Raw genomic sequence first — 12,960 nt, 5'->3', positions numbered from 1 at the left:
GCTCCTTGTGGTGAATAGCAATGCCCACCCAGGTAGCACCTGCGCCTGGCCTACAGAGAAGGGAGAGGGGGGTCACACAGGTTCGCAGGTGAGGTCCTGCTCAGATTAGCAAATGTGGGACAATTGACATTCCAAGTGGAACATTTTATCTAAATAAGGGATTCCCTTAAAATCCGGGATGCCTGGCAACGCTGTGCCTGACCATGGGAAACACAGGATGGCAATGGGACAGTTGGCTCAAAATCAGGGAATAGCCTGATTTCTGTGAGAGAATATAGACTTTCCCCTGACTTTGGGTAACACACTACAAGGCTATGTTATGGTGACCTGCCCCGCATTACCCCTGATCAGCCCTATGCAGCATTTAGCTATCACATGGCTGATCTGCCCCTACGCCAAACTAAGTGTTCAGTGTAGATGTGGCCAAGATATGTAAATAATGGCATCATAATACCAAATTGCAAAAATTGGAATAATTGTTTATTATGAGTCATGCTTTCATTCCCTACATTATTTATTTATTTGCAGTATTTATATTCCGCCCTTCTCACCCTGAAGGGGACTCAGGGCAGATCACATTGTACACATATAAGGCAAACATTCAATGCCATATAAGATAGAACAGAGACAGAGACAGATGCAGAGGCAATTTAAACCTTCTCCAGCTTCCAGCTTTCTGAGGGTATGCTTGATTCCGGCCACAAAGGGAGCAGCTGCTTCATCATCCACTGCGACGACAATTTCCTCATTCCAACGGCGGCTGGATGATTTTTTCTGTGTGTCGTAAATTAGCCTCCCCACATATAAGTGGTACATAAATTTCCTACTTGATAGATGCAACTATCTTTTGGGTTGCTTAGGTCAGCAACGAGCAGGGGCTATATTTTATTTTTAATTGTCGGGTGCTCACCCTGACACGGGCTGGCCTCGAACTCATGACTTTTTGGTCAGAGTGATTTATTGCAGCTGGCTGCTAACCAGCCTGTGCCACAGCCCGACTTCTCCTTCATTCATAAGTAACAAGAAGTATTTCAAAATGATGTCTTCCTTTCAAGCTTTCATTGTTGGAATTCATCAGATCAGGCTGTGAAAATTATTATCTCCCTTTGGCACATTTTCAAATTTTGATAATTTTTTTGTTACCCAGTGGTTCCCAACTTTTTTTTTGACCAGGGCCCACTTTGACCAGGGACCACTCTCCAGCATTAGTACCAAAAGGGTTACAAATCAGTACTTGGTCAACTTTAGATTCGGTTTGGTTATTTGGGGTGCTGATTCAGAAAATTGCATTGGATAGATTACATCAGCTCTAGTTTCTGATACAGAACATATGCCACCCACAGAAAACCATATTTAATAATCTAGAGCTGATGTGGTCTATCCAATGCAATGGCTAGCTCTGTGGAAAGCAGTGGAAATAAAATTAATAAAATAAATAAATAAAGTGGAAGGAGGTTCGTGGACCGGATTTTCATTCTCATAGCCCACTGCTGAGCCGCGGCCCACGGGTTAAGAATCACTGTTTTAACCTTTTACTTAATATTAATTGTGCAGTGTCTTTTCTTTCTAGGAAGTTCGGTGGTTCAGTTTTATTATTCCTATTAATGTAGTAATGGCTTTACTATTGACTGCAGCTAGTCATCCTGATAGTGCCTTGGTTTCTTACAAACCAAGGCTGTCACTTCTTGCTCTGGAGGAGGATTTACAGGGGGGAGTAGTGGAAACAAATTGTTAGAAACTATATCACAACTCATGAAAAGGAGCACTGCACCATTACACCAACAAAATTAGCTGATATCCAGTCTCTTCAGTTCATGCTTTATCTGAAACTACTCCTGCTTCCATGTTTCTTAAGGTTCTTTCCCCTACTTCTAACACAACTCTCTATTTGAGTTCATCTTCACTGACACTTTACCTGTCGCAAATCAACTTTGTGACAGTTTCTGATTCGGATTGATTTGGTCATGAAACTTGTCAATAGAAGTTGCAGGATCCTCTGGTGCTTCCCCTAAATTCCCAGAAGTAAACCACAACTTCAGGCATATGTGATCTGCTGTGAAACTTCCTATTTGGGAAACAGCTGTAGCTGGTTTCACCACCATCCCATTTTCAATGGGCTCAAGCAGCCTGGAGAAATAGGATGGCAGTAACCTTGCCCTCTCGTTCTGGTGTCTGTGGTGCCCAAAGGGGAAGAAAATGGAGCTGGATACTGCTTGATGCCTGAAGTGATGATAACCAGAGCAAGAAGCTGATGGGAGAGGAGAAGGAAAAATATTAGAGAGTGATTCCTCCTTTCCCTTCTACCTTCTCTCATGTGACTTCATTGCAAGAGATTGCATTGCAATGAATATCATCACCCAGGCACCAGGCAACATCCAGCTTCACTTTTGTGCCTGATGGGCACTGCAAACACTAGATCAAGGGGACCAAGCAAGGGTCACAGGTAAGTGGTGCTACTGCTTGAGTATGCAGCTGCCATTCAATTCCCTAGCTGGCTCGGGCGTGTAGAGTGCAGCCTCCAGTGATGCTGATCCAGTGTATCTCATTTCTGGTCTGTCAAAATCCATCCTGTGCCTTCAAGTCATCTGTTGAGTTATGGTGACCCCATTAATTCCATAGGTTTTTTTTTTAAAGTAAGGAATACCTAGAGGTAGTTTGCTAGTTTTCCTTCTTAAATGTTGCTTACAACACTTAGTATTTCTAGGCCATATCCCATCCAAGATCTGTCAAGATCTGATGCCTTCATGGTATTTATGCATTTTAACCCACCTAAAAAGGTAAAGGTAAAGGTTTTCCCCTGACGTTAAGTCCAGTCATGTCTGACTCTGGGGGTTGGTGCTCATCTCCATTTCTAAGCCGAAGAGCCGGCCTTGTCCATAGACACCTCCAAGGTCATGTGGCTGGCATGACTGCATGGAGCGCCGTTACCTTCCCGCCGGAGCGGTACCTATTGATCTACTCACATTGGCATGTTTTCGAACTGCTAGGTTGGCAGAAGCTGGAAATAACAGCGGGCGCTCACTCCACTCCCCGGGTTTGAACCTGGGACCTTTCAGTCTGCAAGTTCAGCAGCTCAGCGCTTTAACACACTCAGTCACCTACACCAATCGAAATCTTTCCATCTGCTGGGATCTTAAGCGTCGTACTCTACAGACATCCTTACACTCCCTATACAGGAAGGCTTTGACTAAATGAAAACAGCACGGCCTCTGGTTAGCTTTGCCCTTACTAACCAATTGTTCCAAATGCTTCACACCAGTAAAGGATGACAGCCTTTCATATAGCCTTTTCTCCTTCCTTCCTACCATTGATCTGGTTTTCCTTCTTAAAATGGTGACAACTCATTTCTAGCCTTTTCATTTCATCTCTTTTCATAACCCCTCCCATAAATTTATGCTCTCCTTTCTGTCACATTATAGAGCTTATTGCTCACTCTCATTAAAAAGAGGTTGTGCCTGTTTTACATCATTTTCCAAGTGCAAACACCATCTTAAAACCCAGACCAAAACAATAAATCATGTTTAAGACAACCCTTTCCACAGTCAGAGACCATAAAGGAAATGAATAACTAAAACCAGTTTCCCTGCCAAGTGCCCTTCCCTGCCTCTGTGCCAGCATCTTTATATTGCACACTTTAGCTTTGCCATTCCTAGCATTGCTCATTAAAGTGTAATTAGTGGAGCAGGTTGTCTCTGCCATTTGAATGGCTGGTTCATGCAACCACCTGAAGATTAGATTGTGAAACTGCTTCAAAAGAATGTGGAAACTGAAGTGTTTTTAAAAAGAAAACACCCTGAAAAGGAAATAGGCAATTCCATCTGAAAATTGGCAATCAGAGCCTTTTTACTCAAGAGATTTTCACAAGCATCTTCATCTCTTCAAGGTGAACCTGGAGCTTACCACTGGAGTATGCGGGGAAAGGGATAGATGAGGATATGGCTAGACTGGAAATCCAACACATGCACCAAAGCGAGATTTTCTTTCTCTCTAGTATTGTAGAAGAGTCTAATATAGTGTCAAGCCTCTGGCACTGCAAGTGGGGTGGAAAAATAAATCCTAGGAATAAATGTGGGGGACATTCCACCTTAAACATTCCTTTGCCTTGAAGCATAAGAAGATTTTCTATACCAGCTGGAAAAAGTGAGTGGCTAAGATTAAGGAAAACATTAAGGACTGCAATGTCTGGCAAACTTCACATATAAAGCAACTATAGACTCATTTTTTTCTCTGGGTCTTATTTGGGTTGTACCACAAGAGTATTTGTATTTTCCCCCTCTCCCGAATGTATATTTTATACCAATATTAGGATGAAATGTGCCTTGCATGGAGTCTAAGGGTCCTTCCAGACAGGTCCAAAATATGGGACCTGTCATTTGGATGCCTCAGGTAAACCTGAATTAATCCAGACTGAACCGGGATTTCCCAGTTTACTCCAGATTAATTTGAGACTTGGAAAGATCCGGACCAGATCTTTCCAGATGTGAGCGCTGTGAGGATTGACTCCTGAGACCACTTCAGTGATCCTGGGAATTAATTCCCAGCAAGAGCAAGATGGAATCCCTACCCTAATCTCCCAGCCCCACATTTACCCCAAAATCTTACATACAGGTTCTTGCGCCTCAAAATGATACATCAGGATATTGGGGGATATCATTTTCACACACCAAGGGCTTTAATTTTGGAGTAAATGGGGGGCTGGGGCTGGTTCCATGCCCTCCCAGGTCAATCTCAACCAAAGTATAATGCTGCATGGCAATACATGTTCCCATCTTTATCTACAAAATGTTGGAAGCTATGTTAGATAGTTCAAAAAGAAAAAGAAAACCTAAAAAGGGGTGGGACTTTTTTTATTATAATTGGTTTAATTTCTTTCTAATGCTGCAGACACTCTGAGAAGGAAGAATTTACAGGCAGCCAATATTTAGTTGTATTCTGTTTCACACCAGGAAAGGTGCTGTCAACTTTTTAAATGCACATCTTTGAAAACTCAAGCAGTGCCAAGTCACACAGAAGGTTACAGCAAAATACATTGAAATACTTGACCTCATGGACAGAGTAAAGTTTTTCTATTGTTATTTTTGCAGAAGGAAAACCAGAACTTTTGCTATACAGAATGCTTACTCTAAAAAAAATAAACCAGCATTGGTATCCTTGTAATGATATAGGAATGTGAAATTTAGAATATAAATAAGACAACCTACATTTTATACTTCTCCCACTACACACACACATACACACAGAGCCAGTGTAAACCTTGTGGCTTCTTCACCTGCATAAACACACATTCTCTTTTTTGTATTTTCAAAAATTGCTCTAATACGGTGATTTACAAGCTTTGTGAGGTCATGGACCCTGTTGATAATCTGATGAAAGCTATGGACTCACTCCCCAGAAAATTGCACTGCTGCACACTTTTCAAAGTCACAGAAATGAAATCAAAAGGGAGAAAATCAATTTTGTGCCCAGTTCATGGACCCTTTGTAGGTCATGAACTCTTGATCCCCTGCTGTATTATTTTAAAACATTTCTGTCAGTGCTAATGCTAATCATTTTTTTTTTCGTGTCAGGAGCAACTTGAGTCGCTTCTGGTGTGAGAGAATTGGCCGTCTGCAAGGACGTTGCCCAGGGGACGCCCGGATGTTTTGATGTTTTTACCATCCTTGTGGGAGGCTTCTCTCATGTCCCTGCATGGAGCTGGAGCTGATAGACGGAGCTCATCCACGCTCTCCCCGGGTGTGATTCGAACCTGGCAGCCTTCAGGTCAGCAACCCCACCTTCAAGTCACACAGCTTTTATCCCCTAGGCCACCGGAGTATGCTAATCATAATCAGTATACTTCTACTATATTCTGTGGACCAAACCTTGACAGCTTTCAAACCAAGATTGTTATGAGATTCTGACTTCTGCAATCTATCTGTGCATCTGAGCAAATGAAGATCAAATCACCATCTTTCCATGGAAGTGAGATTGCAGGCTTTATGGAAGGTAGCAGTGCTGCTGGCAGGGTCTCCCTTGTCAGACTACTAAGACACAACAGAAGACAACTACAGGTCACACTGTAGCTTATGACACAACTAGACTCAAGAAGAAAGGACAGCTGTTGATATGCTTTGAGGTGAAAGCATTGAACAACCCTTCCACCTAAAGATCTCAATGTTTAAGCATTAGCTGTTGACAACCCTTCAAACAGATGAATGTCACTGTAAAACAAGAAACATGATCATAATTTATCCAAAGTATAATTTATCCAGTGTACTGTGGAGAATCAATGCGGCAGCCATAGTCCCAGTAGCGTGATGCTGATCAGAGGACTGTTGGTTGTTGTTGTTGTTGTTGTTGTTGTTGTTGTTTTCAAGCAGAGTGGGGCAACTCATGGCAAGGTCCATCTGTTTGTCCGGCTGGGGATGCTGGGAGCCAATAAATGCTGAGCCTGGCATAATTAACTTGAAATGGACCTGTACCAGTGTGCAGTGTGATCTAAATTTAATTAATTAGTTAATTAATTTACAACATTTATACCCCGCCCGAGGTATATCTCACCCAAGGGGACTCAGGGTGGCTTACAATTTGCAGAGCAAATAGGTTCAATACAGTTAAATAGAATCACCCATCTTCTTTAAGGAATATAATACAATCTCTGCTTGTTTCTACCAGTTGTTTCCATCCATGGTCCAAGATGGGAAGTATTCGCCTCCCTCACCATTTGAATTGCACTTGGCTGGCAATTATTTCAACAAAAGATAACACATTTTATTATAATTTCAGAGCATGAAGCATAGGTAAAAGGTAAAGGTTTTCCCCTGATGTTAAGTCCAATCGTGACCGACTCTGGGGGTTGATGCTCATCTCCATGAAGCATAGGATTCTTTAAAGTTTCTATTTATTATGTTTTGAAACACACAAGTTTATAACTTCTACCTACATAAATCTAAACAAAAACAAAACTAACTACATAAAACTACAAAGCACCATAAATGCAGCCTAACTAAATTGTGACTTAGGGCTGTTTATATTCAAGATAATGTTGGATTTGTAAGAGATTATTGTTAACCTTTCCAGTGTTCCAGTCTTCAGTTTGACTCCAGGTCCTGTCCTCTGGATGTCACCAGAAAAATACATATGCAAGAAAATAAAACAATATTGGATCCATCTGAGTGGTTCTGCTGCTATTTTTGCTACTAGTCATAGCACCTTTTTAAATGTGGACTTTAGTTAGTCAGTCAAATAGCGCTTTCATTCCACCTGGTCTGATTAGATTCTTGTAAAACCAAACCACTGCTTTCAAAATTACTGGTGTTAATTTGAATGAGATTTGCTTGCAGGGAATAATTTTGTAAACCACTTGATCAATACAAATTAGATTGTGCAATGCTCTCAGAGAAAGCAACAGTGAAGCATGAAATATCTGAGAGAAATCAAATAATGCTATCTATGCAAAGGACAAGATGGAAACTTTGGCAGAATTGATTTTAAAATAAAGTAATATTTTTTACTATCTCTGTAATATTAGGTGAAGGAGCCACAGTGTGAAACACAGGTTACTCACTTTCTGATTTTGTTTAAATGGTATCTGTGTTTTGCAATTTGTTCTACAAGTGTCAACTACTATTACTTTTCAAATCATTTGTTTTAATGTAGCAAAGCATTCAGAAGTACAGCCCAGTAGATATGGATCATGTCTCCAAGACCTCTTCCAGATTGATTTAAACTAATGAAACGTCAGCCATTGTGATATTGCTCCTTGGGTTTTGCCAAGTTTTGCTGGGTTTGTCACTTCCACGTCATTCTTGTAGTGGGGGGGGTTACACTGATTTCTTGGATCAACATTTGTTGGGCACGCAACCAGGTTCATTGTTTAAAGAGTTAAATGAGGTTTTTAAAAGACAGTAGTAGTAATAGGGTTAATGAGTAGTTAAGGGACTAAAAATGTATCATCTGGACCACAAACCCAGACAGATCAGACCTGTTATCCATACATCCTTAAAGCATGAGATACTCCAGAGTTTCCAGCAAACTCAGAAATACCCTCCCAACTTATACTAAAGCAGGTCTGCAGAAAGAGATAGGTTTTTTACATGGTTTTTAAATTCCTACAGCTCATTTAGCTCTTGGAGTTCTTCCAGCAGGTCATTCCACAGTTGTCATTCCACAAGTCCTCTGGGTGGTAGTTGGCAGTTGGGTTCCAGCTGGTTAGAGCAGATGCCCCCAGAAGACCAAAGTGTGCGGGGCAGATTGTATGGGAGAAAGCGATCCTTTAGGTAACCTGGATCCAAACCATGTAGAGCTTTAAAGGTCAAAACCAATACCCTGGATAACCCACAGTACTCATCAGAGGTAGTCCGACATGATAGAGACAGATAGGTGTCAATTTAGGTTGAGCTGGGGTTTTCTTGCCCGTATAGATCATCTTCAGTCCTCTTTCTGTTCTAACTTTACTTAGCCTAGCACCCTTAGAGATCTTTCCAATCTCAAATTGAGTTCTCATAAAAAGCATTTATTGAATTTCCTATGGCCTTTTGTCTCTAAGGGCCTCATCACATGGGGCTATTGAAGCACCCTAGGATGCTACTGCCTTTGTTCGCCCATGCAGCCCCACACTGCCCATCAAACAACGTACTGTGACTGCCAATGGGACTCTAGGTGAACTGGCATGGCAGCCTGGTGCTCCACCACCAACATGAAGGCCTACCTGTGTTCCATAAGGAACAACAGGGCTTTGGCACAGCAGCAATGCTTCCTCAAGTGGGATGAGAAAGCATCAGATGGCAGCCGGGGCACCAGGATTGCCACACTGCCATTCCACTGCCATCATGATTCACTGCAGAGGCTGGTGAAACACACGCTGGGCCTCATCCATGTGATGAGGTCCAACGTTCTTCAATCACAATAACTAGCCACTGCATTTAGGTACAGTCTCTCAGGCCTGTGCTCTTCGTGGTTTTTTGTTTTTTGTTTTTTTAAAAAAAGAAAGATCCAAAATGTAAGAAAATCCAAAATGTGCAAAAGAGCAATACCTTTATTGGCAAACCAAAATTGCATTCTACAAGGTTCTGAAGCACCAAGATATTTAAAAATCAGAATTTCTGGCCTTCATATTACAGTTGAGTTACAATTCTTCTTACATGCTTGCCTCCCGCCCAAGCCCAATGAGATGCAAAAATCCTCTGTATTTTTTAATAGTTGTGATTCAGCAGGGTAAATCCTGCAAAAGACAAACATAGATCAATGACTTTGAGAATATCAAGCTATCATGCCCTTATGGAGACAGAATTTCTAATCATAATTAGAACAAGGAGCCTGGAATAGAAATTTCTAAGGCTGTAGCTTGAACAAGACTGTACAACCTTGGACTGTAGTTCTATTTAACATCTTCCCCTCTTCTCCATTTGCAAACTATTTTACAATTTTCTTTGCTATTGTAGCCATGCTGGTTAAGAGCTATCATCCAAAAAGTATCTTTTACAAGCTTATAAAAGCACCAACTCGGGCTACAAGCTAGAGCATTCTTACTCAGGTGTAAGCCCAATTTAACACATTAGGACTTACTTCTGAGTAAACATGAATCTCTTATTGCCAGGCTTCAGCTATATTTGTTTTGCATCCTGGAAAATATTCTACTATTAAAATATTGACACAGCAGACAAACATTTGCTTTCATATTCATAAGCTGTTTGCTCAGTGGAAACATTTCACTAAATGCGTATGAATACGTTAGACAGCAGTTGCTCAGATCTCTTACCAGCATTTCTAGAAATGTATTCCACTGGAATCAATGGGACTACTCAGTTGTAAATGGCTTGAAATTGCTTGCCAAGTTTTATATTGAATCTGACATGCATATATTTCTATTAAACCCATTTTTCATTTTTGCCTGAAACCCTACTGCAATTTTAATTTTAAATTTTGTGTTAAAACCTACTGTAATGCAAACAGAATTATCACTTTGTTTTTAAAGGATTAAATTTGTATCTGTGCACACACGTGTGCTTATACATATTTATTTTTATTTTATTTAAAAACTTTTTACACCCCCATTCATTTGATCAGATACATAGAAAGAGACTGATATCAAGAAAGAGAATTAGGTGAGGCAATATTCCCTGACTAAAGAAAACCCACTTCACAAAGTCTATGGGCCTTTCCACACAGCCATATAACCCAGAATATCAAAGCAGAAAATCCCATAATATCTGCATTGAAGTGAGTTATCTGAGTCCAAAACTTGCCTCGTGGGCATGCCAGGCATGGAGGGCACAGAGAGCTGTGTTGTGTCGGAATGATATTGGGGGTGGGAGGGGGGGGGAGAAAGAGGGAAAATTCCTCCTCCCCCTTTTCCTCCAGCATCATCCTGAAGCGACTCCATAGCTCCATGCCTGGCAAAACCATGGAGTAAATTTTGGGGTAGGGGATGGGGGGGAGCCCAAAGAAGTGAGATGGCTGTGTCCCCACAGACCCAATATTCCATTAGACCAGGAATGCCTGGATCTAATGGGGTATCAAATTATATCTAAACAAACCAAGGAAACCTTGGTTTATTCTGAATTAATTCATTTTTACTGGAGCCGTCATTTGGATACCTCCAGTAAAAATCGAGGTAGAGCCTGTCTGGATGGGCCCCAAATGTGTACAGTGAGAAGCTATTCTGTCCTCATGATCATGTTTTCCAGAAATGTAGTAGTTTACACAATTTCACAACAGAAGCAAAAGCCCAGTTTCTTTATATGCGGATAGCAAAGTACTAATCAGAAGTGTAGCTGGGATGTGAGCTAAACCCACTACCTCTACTCCACTATAACACCGAATTCCATAAATCTATTTCTTGAGGTAAGTCTACACTGCAGAATTAATTCAGCTTGACACTCCTTTAACTGACATAGCAAAATGCTGCAGAATTCTGAGAGTTTTAGTTTGGTGAGGCACCGGCACTCTTTGGCTTTGGACACTGAATTCTTAAGTCAATTTCAAACTAGTATTCAAGGAAACTGTTTAGCTGTGATTGCATAGGAATTGTATAGGAATGAAGACGATTGCATTGGAAATCCTGAACCATTTGAGGCCTAGATTGTGGTTACACAAACCACAGAGCATTGATGCACATTAAGGACTCTCTTTTGTACACTTTTGTGGGAGTTCATTGTCTGGCCACCACACTTTGAAGCTAGCTTCAAGCTGCATTAAATGGTGAATGTATATAGGGCCAGAGAAGGTGAAAAACCTTGTGACAATACAACTCTCATGATTCCATTGAGCCATGGAAGTTAAAGTGGTGTCAAACTGCATTAATTCTACAGTGCAAATGCATCCTTGGTCATGTTTACATCTTACTGTGTGGAGAGCGGAGAGTGGAATGATTTTCAGGAACTGTATTTTATCAATAAAGTCAGGCCATGGGATAGTATAACAAAAACTAGCTATAGTTATAGTTCCAACATCCATAAAATTGTTGGCTGTAGTCATTGTGCCGTCGCGCCTGGGGCTGTAAACTCTTAGTGAAAGAGGCATGGACGTGACATCTTTCCCCAGGGGATTGCTTCTTGCCCTCCTTTAGGGAAACTGGAACTCCCAAGGACCAAAACACTGTAGTTAACTCAAAAACTGGGTTTATTCTTCACAAAGGGGGTAAAAGAAAATATACATTACAGTCTTTGATTGTTCAAGTCCATGAAGCTTGTCCAGATCCCTCTTTCTCTGGCTGTGAATGCCGGAGCAAACTCAGCCTCAGTCCAATGACCTATATCTGAAGACAAGAGTCTTCCTCTGTTGCCAAAGGACTGAGGTGAAGGCGCTTGAGACTCCTCAACGTTGTTCAGGTTGGCCCTGAACATGAAGTGTGAGTCCCAAGGGTAAGAACCTCAGAATTGGTGCTGAGAGGTAACTTTTGAAGGGCTTTCAGAGCCAAGCCTCTCTTTCACGTCCATCCAATAGAGTGGAATGAAAAGGAGGAAACACAGTCCTACTCCAGGAAGAGGTGGAGCCAAACAGTTTTGCTGAGTGAGCAATGTAACAGGTACAAACAACATTGATTGACAGATATAAATAACCAATCCAACTACATTTACAGGGTAAGGGCAAAATCAGGCATGATACAGCAATTCAAATCTTGAAACTTATAGTTTGACATATAAATGGCGCCACTCGCGCCGTCACAGTCATAGTACCATGTTTTATAAGGTTCCTTTCCGTTTTCTTCATTTTTCAATGCAACTGAATCAGATACTTTTAAGAAACATCTAAATGCCATAAGCCAGTGGCATGTGATGCAGAACATTATGCTCCCTCCCATGCAAAACCGATTAATGCTTACAACAGAGTTGAAGTGGCACCATGAAGCCCAGTGTTAGACAGCAAGTGAACCATATGAAATTTCTTCTCTGCTGTATAGTGAGCCCACATTTTCATAATTTTTAAAGTAATCAAAATGTTTTGGTTGTGACATTACAAATGATGTGACACTATCCTTCATTAAGTTGCAATTGTAGTGTAATGTGGTTATATCTTCAAACTGAGAAAGGAATTGTAGTAATTAAGTATAATTAATGACAAATAACTAAAGACTTCAAACTCCAATTTAGATATATTTAAATAAGCTGTATTGAATAAATGTGTTGTTACTTAAAGTTGAACTGGGTATTCAAGGACAACTTCAGTACAATTAATCCATTAGAATAGCATAACGCTAAAGAATAAGATCTTTTCCCCCCAAATCAACAAATTTTGCTTTATGAAATTCAGATGGCAATTTCATTTAATTTTTCTAACCCACTGAGGTGACAAAGCTGACAATGAAACAAATGAAAATGTCACAAAATTAATTGCCATGTGCTGACATATCACAAAGTACCACGTCAAACAGTGAAGCAAATGTCTGGATTTGTTTAATCTGCATTTTACATGTTAATTATGGAGTCTGCAGTTGGCTGATAATGAATCACATGCAGAAGGATACATTATTTGATTGGA

Source organism: Anolis carolinensis, chromosome 3 (genome assembly GCF_035594765.1).
Source record: "Anolis carolinensis isolate JA03-04 chromosome 3, rAnoCar3.1.pri, whole genome shotgun sequence".
Lineage (NCBI taxonomy): Eukaryota > Metazoa > Chordata > Lepidosauria > Squamata > Dactyloidae > Anolis > Anolis carolinensis.
The sequence above is the reverse complement of the archived record's forward strand: the minus strand, read 5'-3'. Positions refer to the sequence as shown.